Source organism: Rhinolophus ferrumequinum, chromosome 19 (assembly GCF_004115265.2).
Source record: "Rhinolophus ferrumequinum isolate MPI-CBG mRhiFer1 chromosome 19, mRhiFer1_v1.p, whole genome shotgun sequence".
NCBI lineage: Eukaryota > Metazoa > Chordata > Mammalia > Chiroptera > Rhinolophidae > Rhinolophus > Rhinolophus ferrumequinum.
The window spans coordinates 7758196-7772718 of record NC_046302.1 but is presented as its reverse complement, the minus strand read 5'-3'; the positions used below and the strand labels follow the sequence as shown (position 1 = coordinate 7772718).

The window sequence follows — 14523 nt, the reverse complement described above, 5'->3', positions numbered from 1 at the left end:
TCTTGTAGTATAGTTCATGTGTTAGAAAATTCCCTCAGTTTCTGTATGTCTGGAAGATCTTTATTCCTCCTTTATATCTAAAGGATATTTTTGCTGGATATATTATTCTTGGCTCATAATTTCTCTCTTTCAATAGTTTCCCTCATGGCTTGGAGAGTTTTTGCTGAAAAATTTGATGATAATCTAATGGGCTTTCCTTTGTAGGTTACCCTCTTTTTTTCGCTGGCTGCCATGAGGATTCTTTCTTTGTCATTAATTTTTGATAGCTTCAATACAATGTGCTTTGGAGAAGGGCTGTTGGGGTTGAGATAATTAGGTGTTCTATTTGCTTCTTGGATTCGAGGATCCAGTTCTTTTCACAAGTTTTGGAAGTTTTCATCGACTATTTGTTTGAATATATTCTCTAAAAAGTCCTTTAGAGATGATTTATGGAAGACCCTTCCTGTCCTCATATATGTATTTTGATTCAGAAGTCCAGGATCAACTCAAGTATATTATCAACTTAGAACAGGTAAAACAGGTCCTCCAGAAATATATCCCCTCCCTGGATACCTCTATACATCCCCTAGTTGTACCTCCAGGGCATTGTGCCCTTCTTTTTTCTTTTTTTTTTTTAATTTTTTTTGGGGAATATTGGGGAACAGTGTGTTTCTCCAGGGCCCAAGTAGTTGTCCTTCCATCTAGTTGTGGAGGGTGCAGCTCAGCTCCAAGTCCAGTCACCTTTTTCAATCTTTAGTTGCAGGGGGCACAGCCCACCATTCCATGTAAGAATTGAACAGGCAACCTTGTTGTTGAGAGCTAGTACTCTAACCAACTGATCCATCCAGCTGCCCCAATTGAGTCCTTCTTAAGACCTGGAGAGAGGCTCTCCAGAGGACCAACTATCACAAAAATGGAAAAGGCCTTGTCAGGTTCTAGTTGCCACATCCACTGCAGTGAAGTTACAAGACATACAGTCCTGAATACATCTGTCTAGAATTAAACCTTTCTGAGTCACTCCAGGAATTGCTGACCAATCCTGCTCAAGAGTACTACCATGAACCTCTACAGGACCTGAAGCCGTTGTTTAAGAAGAACATACCCTTAAACCAACAGATGAGTAACACCCGACTTATTGACATATTAATTGTCATTTTCTGTTCAAGTTTTCTCCTAGCTCTTATTCTTTTCTTCACCTGTGTCCCTCCTGGCACCCAACTTGATAATATATATTCTCTTTAGCAACCAGACTAAACCCCCAGCATAATTTTAATTTTCTTAGTTTTATTTTATTCCCAGCCTCTCTGGGGGGATTGGGAAACTAACATCCTTATAAACATTTCTAATGTAGTGGCAAAGGGTAATGGCCTTTCTGACTGCTAGATATGTCATAGACAGACCAAAACAACTCTCTCCCTCAGTTTCAGTCTATCCGCCTTAATCCCAGTCTCATTTTTCATTCGGGATTGCCAAAGAATTTCCAAAGGAGCTCTCCCCTATTCATCAGACTAGACACACCAGCTACAAATTTTAGCTGCATACATCTCACCCCACAATTACTAGACTGATTATTCTAGTAAATCCAGAGTTAAAATCCTTAATTGCACTTCCACATCAACTCATGTAGGGATTGCATATCTAGAGGGGGAACTTACATATCTTTTAACACTTCTTCTTTCTATCCCACAACATTCAACACCTCCAAAAGGTACACTCCAAATACAACATTTTGGTGCCCAGCCAACCCTAAGGTTCATGACGATTACCAAAATAAAAGGCCCCCAAACAGGTGCATACATTGGGAGATATTCAAAATTGAATCTTGGCGACTATACTATACCTACCTCCTAAAGCAGAGAGGGCACCAACTGGGTCCAGGGACGCTGAGCTATGGGGAGGCCCCTTATCTTCCCAATGTTATACAGACACCCGTTGGGGTCCAAACCTAACCGCATGGTTTAATTCCTCTTCCCTAAGCTGAGCTTGTGCCCCCTCTGAATACTTATTCCCCTGTGGACCTCCTGAAAATAAGCTGCCCAGCGAAGTATCTCCCAATGAAGTCTACCACCGCCTCCAATAGCTTTAGCCTACCATTGATTTGACAACTCTCAGTTTGAGGCTCAATGTAGCCTGGGGTTTCTAAGTTCTAACATCACCGATCCCCAAGCCAAACAGGCCATAGGACTCATTCTGGCTGGTATTGGGGCTGCCATTGGTCTAACGGCCCCTTGGGGAGGATTTGCTAATCATGAGGTCACTTAAAAAAAAAAATCTGACAGTGTGTGGCTACCCTAGCAAAAAACACCAGAGATGCCCTCCAAAACTTAGAGCATTCACTTGATTCACGCAAATGTTATCCTTGACAATTGATTGGCATTTATGAGGCAGGATATGTAGCCTAGGAAATTGACAACCCCTTCCATGGTACACCATGAGGTGCCTCACTGGTTATGCAAGTAACAAGTGACTGTGCCCAGTACCTGAAGCTGGAAAAAAACAAGAACCAGTTTCATCCAGCAAAACTAATCCCTATGACTGGGAACCTGACCTTTAGCTAATTTTAATGTCATTATAATGTCATTTGCGTTGTGGTTATTACAACTCCCATCGTACATCTTATGCCATGACAGTTCCAGAGGAACCAAATAAGAAAGAAAAGGCAAGAAATGGAGGGTCCTGCCCAGAGGGAGGATATGAATGAACCACGTCAATGGGATGTCACCAATTCCTGCCCTGGGAGGGATTAAAACCCCTGATCATGACTTCTTCGTACAACTCATTCTCTGAGTTCACCCACACTTTCTTCTCAAGTGTGTACTTTCATTTTCAATAAATCACTTTCGTTTTCCTGCATCTGTCTAGCCCTTGAGTTCTTTCTTGCACAGAGACAAAACCTGGTCACCACCACTCCCAGTTGAGTCCTCTCTTGGACATCTCCGTGAGCCTCCGATGACACTATTTACTTTAGCTTTACATACAGTATTTCATAGTTTACAAAGCCCTTTTGTATTATTTCATCCTTAGTCACAATGTGAGGTAGACAAGACAAGTGGTTTTATCCCCATTTACAGATAAAGAAACTGAGACTATATACAGGGGGAGGAAAAGTGACTTGCCCAAGGTCACACAGCCAGTAAGTAATAGCATTAGGACTAGAACCTAGGTTGCCTAACTTTTCATCTATTGCTCTTCCATATTTCACTGGATGAAAACATTACTTGAAAGAATGATGAGGTTGGCCAGAGACCTGATTGATAATGTAACTTTCTATTTTAAGGAAACATTTTATCCGTATATCTTTGAGTTCTTTGGAGCCTCTAGTCTGTTTTTTGGTTAGAACATCACAGCAGTACTCTGTGGTACAGCCTGGCTGATGGCAGGAAAATAGTGTTTATATTTGGAAGGCATGCTCCTTTGTAGCTACACAGGATCCAATATCAGTTCCATTTCTATAATCAGTCTGGGATCACATCATAGCTGCCTTATTTCCCTAAGGGTAATTTTGTCTAGTATCTGCAAATAGGTTGAATCTATTTTTCAGAGTTTCCATCTTTCATTTTTCAAAGAGCTTTTCAATAGGAACTGACCCCAAGAAAGCAGAAAAGAATTGACAAGAAAAGAAATAGCTAGTCACCATATAAAAAGTTTCCCCTTTTGGGTTCCCCTCTAAAGGAATATCTGGGATGGAGTTGAAGCATTGGAGAGGCAATGAATATAGAATGTAGAGCGTATAGAATGATAACTGGAGAGTGAAAATAAACTGGGCTCCCACTTGCTGCTTTAAAGATTTTTGGCATTTAATTCTCAATATTTGATTGCTGTTTTCCAAATAGTGGCACATTTAGTGACTACAGGATAGAGAATTTTCAGTGAAATATCTTGCCATATCTACACTAATAGTATACGGTCCTTTACAATGGCTAAAGCCCTGTACTTTTTGCAGAGGTAAATAGGAGAGTTCAATAACGGAGATCCATATTTAGTGGCTTTTTTCTAATCGAAGTAGTGTAAGGTTGATCTATTTTTATCATCTTGCATATTAAAATAAATAAATAAATAAATAAATAAATAGCCTTCTGAGAAAGAACTTACTGTCGTATCGCCCAAAAAAGGTCATGATTGATCCAGGGATTCCTTGGGAATGTCAGTTCCTATCACTTTTAAAATCTGAATTTGATTTTCTCTGTTCTATGTGTATTTTTAGTGAGAGCACAATAAATTGCAGAACACTGTGCCAAGTGCTACAGGTAAGAGATAGAAAAATGAATGGTTTTTATTGTGAATGTGCTTTTCATGTGATACTATACTCGTATAAATGCATTTAAAAATCTCCATCTCAGCAATCTGGGAGTTTTGCCCAGGAAAAATAATTTCAAAACACTTGGTCAGAATGGCATTTCTCCTCCAGATGTTCAGCATGAGCTAACTGCCCACTGTAAGGATAAAGTGTCTGAAGTACTTATTTCTCCATGTATTGTGGACTATCAAGGAATGAAGGACTACAGATTATTTGTAATAACCTTTGATTATGGAACTGAGTGAGGAAGTGGGCGTACCTGGCTTTCTGATCTCTAGATCTTGAGCAGCCTTACCTGAACTGCAGATCTGACAACACTGAGTTCCATTACTAAACCAGAATCTGTAGCTGGCATTTATTATCAAAGTTTACCTGTCACCTGGTAGGCGTCATCTGATAAAAAAGAAGATTAGTCATTTTAATCTCCTGGGATAATCAGAGAACTGAAGCCCATACTCTTTATTACTGAATTCAAGTTAGAAACAGATTGTTTTATGTCAAGTTGGTTCTTGATCCCAGCCATTTATTTGGGTCACTTTTCCAAGTTTGGAGCTCTGGGAAAAAACCTTGAGGACCACATGTGGTTCAGCAACATTAGATCTGGAGTGACCGGTTGGGCAGAGCACCAATAGCAATCCTTCATTGTGTTTTGCATTTCATGGGATTTATTGAAATAGGAACTCATTGTAGTTGTGCAGTCTTCTGGCCAGTGTCAAGCAGTTCTGCTTTTAATTTGGCTAATTTTATTTTCTCTGAAGAGGCAAAAGAGGCACAATTTAATCTTTTCCTCCTCAAGCATATTAAAGCTCACATGTTAATTCCGTCTTATGCTAGTACATTAAATTAAATGCCTTGGGTTAGTGGATAAATGGACATGTGCTCAGCTTTAATTTTTTAGCAAGAATCAGACTTTCATATGGCATTGTTGGATTTCAGAGGCTCTCTGATGTTTGAGAAAATCTAAATGAATGCTGCCTTCAATTTTTCCAATATATGTATAACCATGTGATTCATATTGCAAATGAAATTAGGAAGCACTACAGCACTAAAGCAAGAGTATTGTCCAATTCGTTTGTCTTCCTAATCCTTGTGTTTTATTTCACATGTCAGTGTTTACATTATATACTTGTATTTTAAGTGAAAAAAAAAGTTAAATAAATCTTGGCAGTTTGAAAAAAATAAATAATAAAAAAGGTTGGTCCTTTAGATGATAAGCTAACTAGTATTTTAGCATAGCCTTTAAATTATATTGTTTCATAATTATAATATGAAAGTAGAATTAATGCAAGGCTTTTAAATCAATTCTTAAATATTTGTTTTGAGATTTTAAACATAATTGCATATATTTATTGTAAAAATATCTGGATTAGAAAACATATTGGATTGTTTCAGGTGGGTCAGAAAATATAATTGGCAGATAATCTGGTGTAAAAAATAAAATTAAAGAACTTGACAAGGGCACACTGACATGCACACCTTAGTTTTGTCATTACCAACATTTTCAGCACTCCACCCACGTTCCACCACAAGTACTTTCATGCTTAAATGAAGTTCTTGTATAATCTGTACAAATTGTATATTTTACTAAGGGCAATGCATATAATAAATGTAACACTTCTCTTTGGAAGAGGAGAATGAGAATGCATTTATTATTTAATATTGAATAAAGTAGGTTTACTTGAAAAGAAGAATTTTCAAAAGATTATTAAATTATAGCCTTAAATTGAGAATTCTTAAACATAAAGGTTTGGCTAAATATCCTTAGAAGAATGGATTGCAAAGTTGATGCAGCTGTAGCTTATACGTGAGCTGAATTATCAAACACACTGTAACTTGCCTTCAGTTTTTGTACGAAAACTGACACATTTAAGAAGGTTAAAATACACATAAAAGATTAATTATGAAATATACCCTTCATTTTTCAAATTGCCAATCCCATTGCACTTGAATAAAAATACAGCAATAATTTTTTTCTTAATGCTTCAAAGTAAGTTTTTGATAACGATCTCATAAGAAGGCTCTGTTTTGGAGATATGGAAATTATTAACTCATTTATGGATCAAAAAATAATAACTGCATAATCATTGTAAAAAAACTCTTTAAGAATTATAAAGATATGTAATATAATAAATAATTTTTTTAAATTTAATTACAGTAATATAGTTTTCATTGAAAATTAAATCCAAGAAATTAGTTGCTGCCTAATCGGGCAATGCATGCTATAGGGACTCATTTAGCTAAACAATATATAAGCCAGAATGAACATTAATCACATCTTTTATCTTTTTATAATAATGTTCAGTATTATACATATTTGCATCATTTATATAACTTTAATATAAACTATTAATGTATATTTACTTTTATTTTGCTGATAAAATAAACTAAAATGTTATAATTTCCTTTTATTTTTGAAAATTTTGTTTATATGTATAACATAGTATGTAAAATATTTTATTTTCTTCTCTTTTTGAAGTTTATAACAACAATAAAATATGTGTCTATGGTAGAGAATTTAGATGTTTCACTTGTTTGTAACTGAGGTTATGATTATACATATCATACTAAATACAAACAGTTTTTTCATCACCAATACTTTACAATAGGTCTAAAGTTAAATACAGTTAAATGTAAATTTTGTGTATTTAAGTTTAGGCTAAGACACAAATGAAACTAAATAGTTGGGAAACTGTTTTTAGTAAGACATGAAAATTGCAAAGCAATTTTTATAATATAAAATAAATTAATATTCAGATCCTGATAATAGAAAACCTTAACAAAATTGTCAAAAGTTAAAAGTAAATGTTTTAAAAGGTATATTTTTGGATACTGTTCAAATCAATTCTGTATGCTTTTCTCATAAATTTACTACTAATAGAACAATTCATTCTCTTGTCTTAACAATTACTCATTAACAGAGTTAGCAATTGTGTTATCATACTTATCCATTCAAGAAAAGATATTAGACAGAATGAATTAGCAAAATGATGCTGCATAGTCCCTGAGATCTAAGGAGTGGAGAAGAAACTGGCTTTGGAACACAATGGTTAAATGTGTTAAAACTCTCCTTTTTTTTTTTTTTTTTGACAAATATTCTTCAGACTTATGAGAAACAGATTGATTTTCCTTCATGTCCTCACCTGCAGGATGTCATGCCTACTAAGTGTGAAGATCGTATGAATTGCTTGTTGGAAAAACATTGGAAAATATTACTGACTTTGACTCCGAGATGAGTATGATCGTGCTGGTATTTGTGCTTCTCAACGGCATGACATCTCTTTACTGTCCATCCTTTATTATTTGATCCAAATGACTATGTAATGTTATAGTTAATGAACCCAATAAATTAAAAATTTGCCCCCTGCAAGTGTGTAAATTCATAATATAGGATTAAAATATTTATTTCAAGTTAAAACCAAAAAGTAAACACTACGCACTTCCTAAATTCAGAATTGTTCAATAACACCTACTGTTTATAAGCAAGTTAACATCTGCAAAGCCCATTTATTTCATTCTTCAAGAACCCTATGAGGCAGGTGGTACTGCTACGTGTAGAAAGGAAGAAGAGCTTATTAACGCTTGCAGCCACAAAGCCAGTAACGACAATCCTGAGATGGCAGCTCGGTATCCATGATTAGAATCTTGTTCTCACCAGCATATTGAGGAGATGTGATACCTAAGCCTCCCAGAGCCACAGTTCTCCCCACAATGGTGGGATAGATGTCACTGACAGAATGCAGGTGCCAAACAAATGCTGTGGGGTAGCAGCCATCAGTTCTCCAAGCTATCTGCTCAACTCTTCTTCACCCTCACGTTTATTTACTATCAAGAAACAAAAGGAAAGAAAAAACTATATTAAAAAATCATTCATTGTTATCACTACTGTTATTACTAATATACTAATTTCTTTTAGAAGGAAAATAACTTGGGTATTGAGGTGAGTTGTGGGAATTTACAGTGTAGTTATGGGATGAAAAAGATAAAGGAACAAGTACCTATAAAAAGTTAAGAACTTGGTTGATTTGTTACGTTATCCAGTGATATAAAAACATCCAGATACTTAGGGTCAGCCAATCCATATTTACCAATTCACCAAAGTCGGAGACTAGTGCCAGACCTGGAACCAGCCAACCTGGGTTTGCTCCCTGACCCTGTCTCTTGCAGCTCTATGACCTCTGGCAGGTTGTTTATCCTCTCCAATCTTCCTTTCCCTTATCTTTAAATTGGGGGTAGTAAGAGGACCTACCTGACAGGGTGGTTGTGATGACAGAATGAAATAATGCACGAGAAAACTTAGCACAGTGGCTGGCAGGTAGCAAATACGTGGGAAATGTCAACTATTATCAAAACTTCTAGAATAGAAAAGAAGGATATTATCAAGTATAGCTCAAACACACAAAGTTTTGCAGGATGAAGATTATTCTAATCCTGGGCTAGGAATTTCTATCTGTTATTTTATTACATCTTTACATCTTGCTGTGTGGCCTCTAAGCCATGGGACAGATGAGATCCTGAGATGCAGAGAGATAGACACTGCACTATGGGGTCCCAATTCACATCCCAATCTGCTGGTGCCAAGTTTACAAGGTGTGATAAAATGATATAGTGAAAGTTTAAATTAAAAAAAAATTATTACAGTAAAAGGCACATTACCATTAATCCCTCTCAAAATACTCCCCCTCACTTCGAACACACTTATGAACACAGTGATCAAAAACTGTGGTGAATGCTACTGCTGAGTGCCATCCAACAGAAAGTCAGTGATCTTCAATACAGGAAGCAGTGTGCTGAACCTTAGTAACAGCGTGTGACAAATTTCAGCTTGTTCAGTGCAGTCAGTCAGGTGTGAGCTACGGTTGAGAGAAGGTGTGTTTTAAAGTGAGCCACAAATCGTGGATCAGGAAAAGCACATTAACATGAAATTTTGTTTCAAACTGCAAAAAAAGTGCTAAAGAAACACATGAAATATTAAAATTAGTTTATGGTGATGCTCCACTGACCATAAAGATGGTTTACAAGTGGTTCAAGCAATTTTATAATGCTTGTGAATTGAAGACAAGGAGAGATTGGGATATTCTTCAACATCAAAAACCCAGAAAAGGGGGACGTCATAAAAATGGCAGTGTGAGGTGAGCCTCTAAATCTCCCTTGGGATTTACAACAAATTGAACAACTATAACTCCAGAAAGGACTCCCTGTGCAGCAGACAGGCAAGACTAAGAGGCTCACTACTGAATTCACCTAAAGGTGGGCAAATTGCAGGAGCAGGGGTGGAGGGAAGGGAGAAGTGCGGAGACAGGCGCAGGACGCAGACTTAGCTCAGTGCTCTGAGCTTGCTGCATCCCGGAACTACCGCAGCTGTGGGAGAGGGAAGAACTCGGACTACTAGGACTCCGTTTACAGCCCATAGGGCTGAGGGGACAGCATATAACATGGCTAAACCCAACGCTCATGGCAGAGACCTCGGAGCAAAGACTGAGGGAAAAAGGCTGAAAATAGTGGTTTAAGCCTTCACTGCCAAACAGAGAATGGAAGCCTTAGGCACTGAGCCAGGCCGTCATCTCCCCACCCTCCCAGAGCTCGCCCTGCCCCCACCTGCCCAGTGCTAAAAGCGGAACAGTAGCAGTGTCAGAATATTTGCAGTTCTGAGAACTGTGGTCTGCAGACACAGACTCGCAGCCAATCTAGGTCTGACAAAGGGGAGCTAGCTGTGGAAGCAGGACTGGCTGCGGCGGTGGTCGCCACCATTGCTCTGGGCCACCTCTCACAACCCGCCCTGTCCCTGGCCCCACCTATCTGGGTGGATCATTGAAGGAGTAAACAGAACTGCTGAAACATAGGGGCTCTGAATCTGGTGCAGGAAGAGCTTTGGAACTTCAGAAGCTCTACACATCCGCCCACGGAGATGGTGCCGTGTGATCCAGGGGAGCTGTTCACAGAGGAGGAGAAGCCTGCCTTCCAGGGAATCCCTCCATTGTGTGAGAAGCTGGAATTGTGCAGAGAAAACATAGCACTACAGAGTGAGAGAGAATAAAATGCTGCAGATCAAAGAAGAAATAAGAGGAGAGATAAAAGATACATAGAAACAAATGAAAATGAAAATACATCTAACAAAATTGTTGGGATGCAGCAAAAGCAGTTTTAAAAGGGAAATTTATGTCATTACAGGCCTATTTCACGAAACAAGAAAAATCCCAAATAAATAACCTCATGTTACACCTTAAAGAACTAGAAAAAGAAGAACAAATGAAACCCAAGATCAGCAGAAGAAAGGAAATAATAAAAATCAGATCAGAACTAAATGCAATAGAGAACAAAGAGACAATAGAAAAAATTAATGTGGTTCTTTGAAAACATTAATAAAATTGACAAACCCTTGGCTAGATTCACTAAGATAAAAAGAGAAAAGACACTAATAAACAACATCAGAAATGAAAGAGGGGACGTTATCACCGATGCCACAGAAATACAAAGGATCATCCAAAAATACTATGAAGGACTCTACGCCACCAAATTCAATAACCTAGAAGAAATGGACAAGTTCTTAGAAACATATAGCCTTCCTAGGCTGAATCACAAAGAATTGGAAAATTTAAATAGACCGATCACCAGTAAGAAAATTGAATCAGTCATCTGAAACATTCCCAAAAACAAAAGTCTTAGACCAGATGGCTTCACTAAGTGAATTCTACCAAACCTTTAAAGAAGGTCTAATATCTGTCCTACTCAAACTCTTCCAAACTAATTGAAGAAGAGACAATACTCGGGGCGGCCCGCTGGCTCAGGTGGTTGGAGCTCCATGCTCCTAACGACGAAGGCCGTTGGTTCGATTCCCACATGGGCCAGTGAGGTGCACCCTCTACAGCTAAGACTGTGAACAATGCCTCTCCCCTCCCTGGAGTTGGGCTGCCGTGAACAGCGGGAGGTCAGTGTGCATTTGCTATGTGCTGCCATGGACTGCTGTGAGCTGCCGTGTGCTGCTGCGTGCTGCCGTGGCCTGCTGTGTGCTGACGTGTGCTACCATGAGCGGCTGGTGGCTGCACTGGCTGGCAGGCATCGTGAGTGCCCGGTAGCCATCGTGAGCAGCCAACAACTGATGAGAGCTGCCATGAGCTGCTATGAGGGGTCGACCAACAACTGGCGATCCACCGAGACTGCCTCAGCCAGGTGGAGCGCAAGACTCATAATACCAGCATGGGCCAGGGAGCTGCGCACTACAACTAGACTGAGAAACAATGGCTTAAAAACCTGGGGGAGAGGGGGGAACGCAGGAGCATAAAAAAAGAGACAATACACCCTAACTCATTTTATGAGGCCAACATTACCCTGATACCAAAACCTGGTAAGGACAACACAAAAAAAAAAACTCTACAGACCAATATCTCTGATGAATACAGATGCAAAAATCCTAAACAAAATTCTAGTAAATCGAAAGCAACAATACGTTAAAAAGATTATTCATCACGACCAAGTGGGGTTCATCCCAGGGGCACACGGATGGTTCAACATCTGCAAATCCACCAATGTGATACACCACATAAACAAAATAAAGGACAAAAATCAGATGATTATATCCATTGATGTAGAAAAAGTGTTAGACAATATATAACACCTATTTATGATTAAAATACTTAATAAAATATGTATAGGAAAAAAATAGCTTAACATAATAAAGGCCATATATGACAAACCCTGAGCTATTATCATAATTAACAGTGAAAAACTGAAGACTTTGCTCTACGTTCAGGAACAAGACAGGGCTGTCCCTTATCACCTCTGCTTTTAACAGAGTGTTGGAAGTCCTCACCAGAGCAAACAGGCAAGAGAAAGAAATAAGAGGCACCTAAATTGGGAATGAAGAAGTTAAATTGTCACTCTTTTCAGAGGACATGAAGCTATATATAGAAAATCCTAAAGACTCCACCACAAAGCTATTAGAAACAATAAACGAATACAGTAAAGTTGCTGGCTACAAAATCAATGTACAAAACTCCGCTGCATTCCTATATACTAACAATGAAATCTCAGAAAAAGAAATTAAAAAAAAGACAATTCCTTTTGCAATTGCAACAAAAAGAATAAAATACCTAGGAATAAACTTAACCAAGAATGTGAAAGATCTATATGCTGAAAATTATAAGACATTTTTTAAAGAAATTGAAGAAGACACAAAGAAATGGAAAGACATTCCGTGCTCATGGATTGGAAGAACCAACATAGTTAAAATGGCCATATTACCCAAAGCAATATACAGATTTAATGCAATCCCCATTAAAATCCCAATGACATTTTTTAAAGGAATACAACAAAAAATCATCAGATTTGTATGGAACCACAAAAGACTCCGAATAGCCAAAGAATAGCCTAGGAAAAAAGAACAATGCTGAAGGTACCACATTCCGTGACTTTAGCTGGTACTACAGGGCAACAATAATCAAAACAGCATGGTATTGGCAGAAAAACAGACACACAGACCAATGGAATAGAATTGAGAACCCAGAAATAAACCCACATAAATATAGACAGATAATTTTTGACAAAGAAGCCAAAAACATACAATGGAGAAAAGACAGCCTCGACAATAAATGGTGCTGGGAGAATTGGAAAGCCACATGCAAAAGAATGAAACAGGACTGCTGTCACCATGTACCAAAATTAATTCAAAATGGATCAAAGACTTAAGCATAGGACCTGAAACAATAAACTGCATTGAAGCAAACATAGGTACTAAACTTATGGACCTTGGGTTCAAAGAGCATTTCATGAATTTGACTCCAAACCCAAGGGAAGTAAAAGGTAAAATAAATGAATGGGACTATATCAAACTTAAAAGCTTCTGCACAGCAAAAGAAACCATCGACAAAATAAAGAGGCAACCAACTGAATGGGAGAAGATTTTTGCAAACAGTGTCTCCGATAAGGAGCTAATATCCAAAATATACAAGGAACTCATACAACTCAACAACAAATAAACAACCCAATTGAAAATGGGCAGAGGACCTGAAGAGACATTTCTCCAAAGAGTATATACAAAATGGCTCAATATCACTAATTATCAGACAAATGCAAATAAAAACCACAATGAGATATCACCTCGCCCCAGGCAGAATGGCTATCATCAACAAGACAAATAGTAACAAGTGCTGGAGAGGCTGTGAAGAAAAAGGAACCCTCATCCACTGTTGGTGGGAATGCAGACTGGTGCAGCCACTATGGAAGGCAGTGTGGAGGTTCCTCAAAAAATTACGAATAGAATTACCATAAGACCCAGCAACCCCTCTCCTGGGTATCTACCCCCCCAAAAATCTGAAAACACGTGTCCGTAAAGATATATGTGCTCTGATGTTCATTACAGCTTTATTTACGGTGGCCAAGACATGGAAACAACCAAAGACATGGATAAAGAAGATGTGGTATATATACACAATGGAATACTATTCTGCCATAAGAAAAGATGAAATAGTACCGTTTGCAACAACATGGATGGATCTTGAGATTATTATGCTAAGCAAAATAAGTCAGACAGAAAAAGTCGAGAACCGTCATTTCACTGATATGTGGGATGTAAAACTGAAAACAACAAAGGAACAAGACAAACAAAAGAAACAAAAACTCATAGACACAGATAATAGTTTAGTGGTTACCAGAGGGTAAAGGGGGAAGGGGGGTGGGAGACGAGGGTGATGGTGATGGAAGGAGGACTCACTCATGGAGGTGAACATATAATGTGATATACAGATGACATATTACAGAACTGTAAAACCTGAAACCTATGTAACTTTGTCACCCCAATAAACTTTAAAGTATTAATAATAATAATAATCTGGAGAGCTTATTAAAATGCAAATGTTTGAGGGTGGCCAGTTATCTCAGTTGGTTAGAGCGCAGTGCTCTTAACAATAAGCTTGCGGGTTCATTCGCCACATGGGCCACTGTGAGCTGCGCCCTCCACAACTAGATTGAAACAACTCCTTGACTTGGAGCTGATGGGTCCTGGAAAAACACACTTAAATAAATAAGAGTTGTAGCGGCTGTGGAGAAAAAGGAGCCCTCATACACTGTTGGTGGGAATGCAGACTGGTGCAGCTGCTATGGAAGGCAGTGTGGAGGTTCCTCAAAAAATTAAGAATAGAATTACCATATGACCCAGCAAGCCCTCTCCTGGGTATCTACCCAAAAATTCAGAAAACATTTATCCATAAAGACAAGTGTGCTCCAATGTTCACTGCAGCTTTATTTACGGTGGC

The 14523-nt window shown here is 38.3% G+C and overlaps 1 pseudogene; it reads left to right on the top strand.

The window, feature by feature from the left end:
* The first annotated feature begins 11228 nt into the window (after positions 1-11228).
* Positions 11229-14523, top strand: part of LOC117038681 (Fanconi anemia group I protein-like) — a 38709-nt pseudogene continuing 35414 nt past the window's right edge.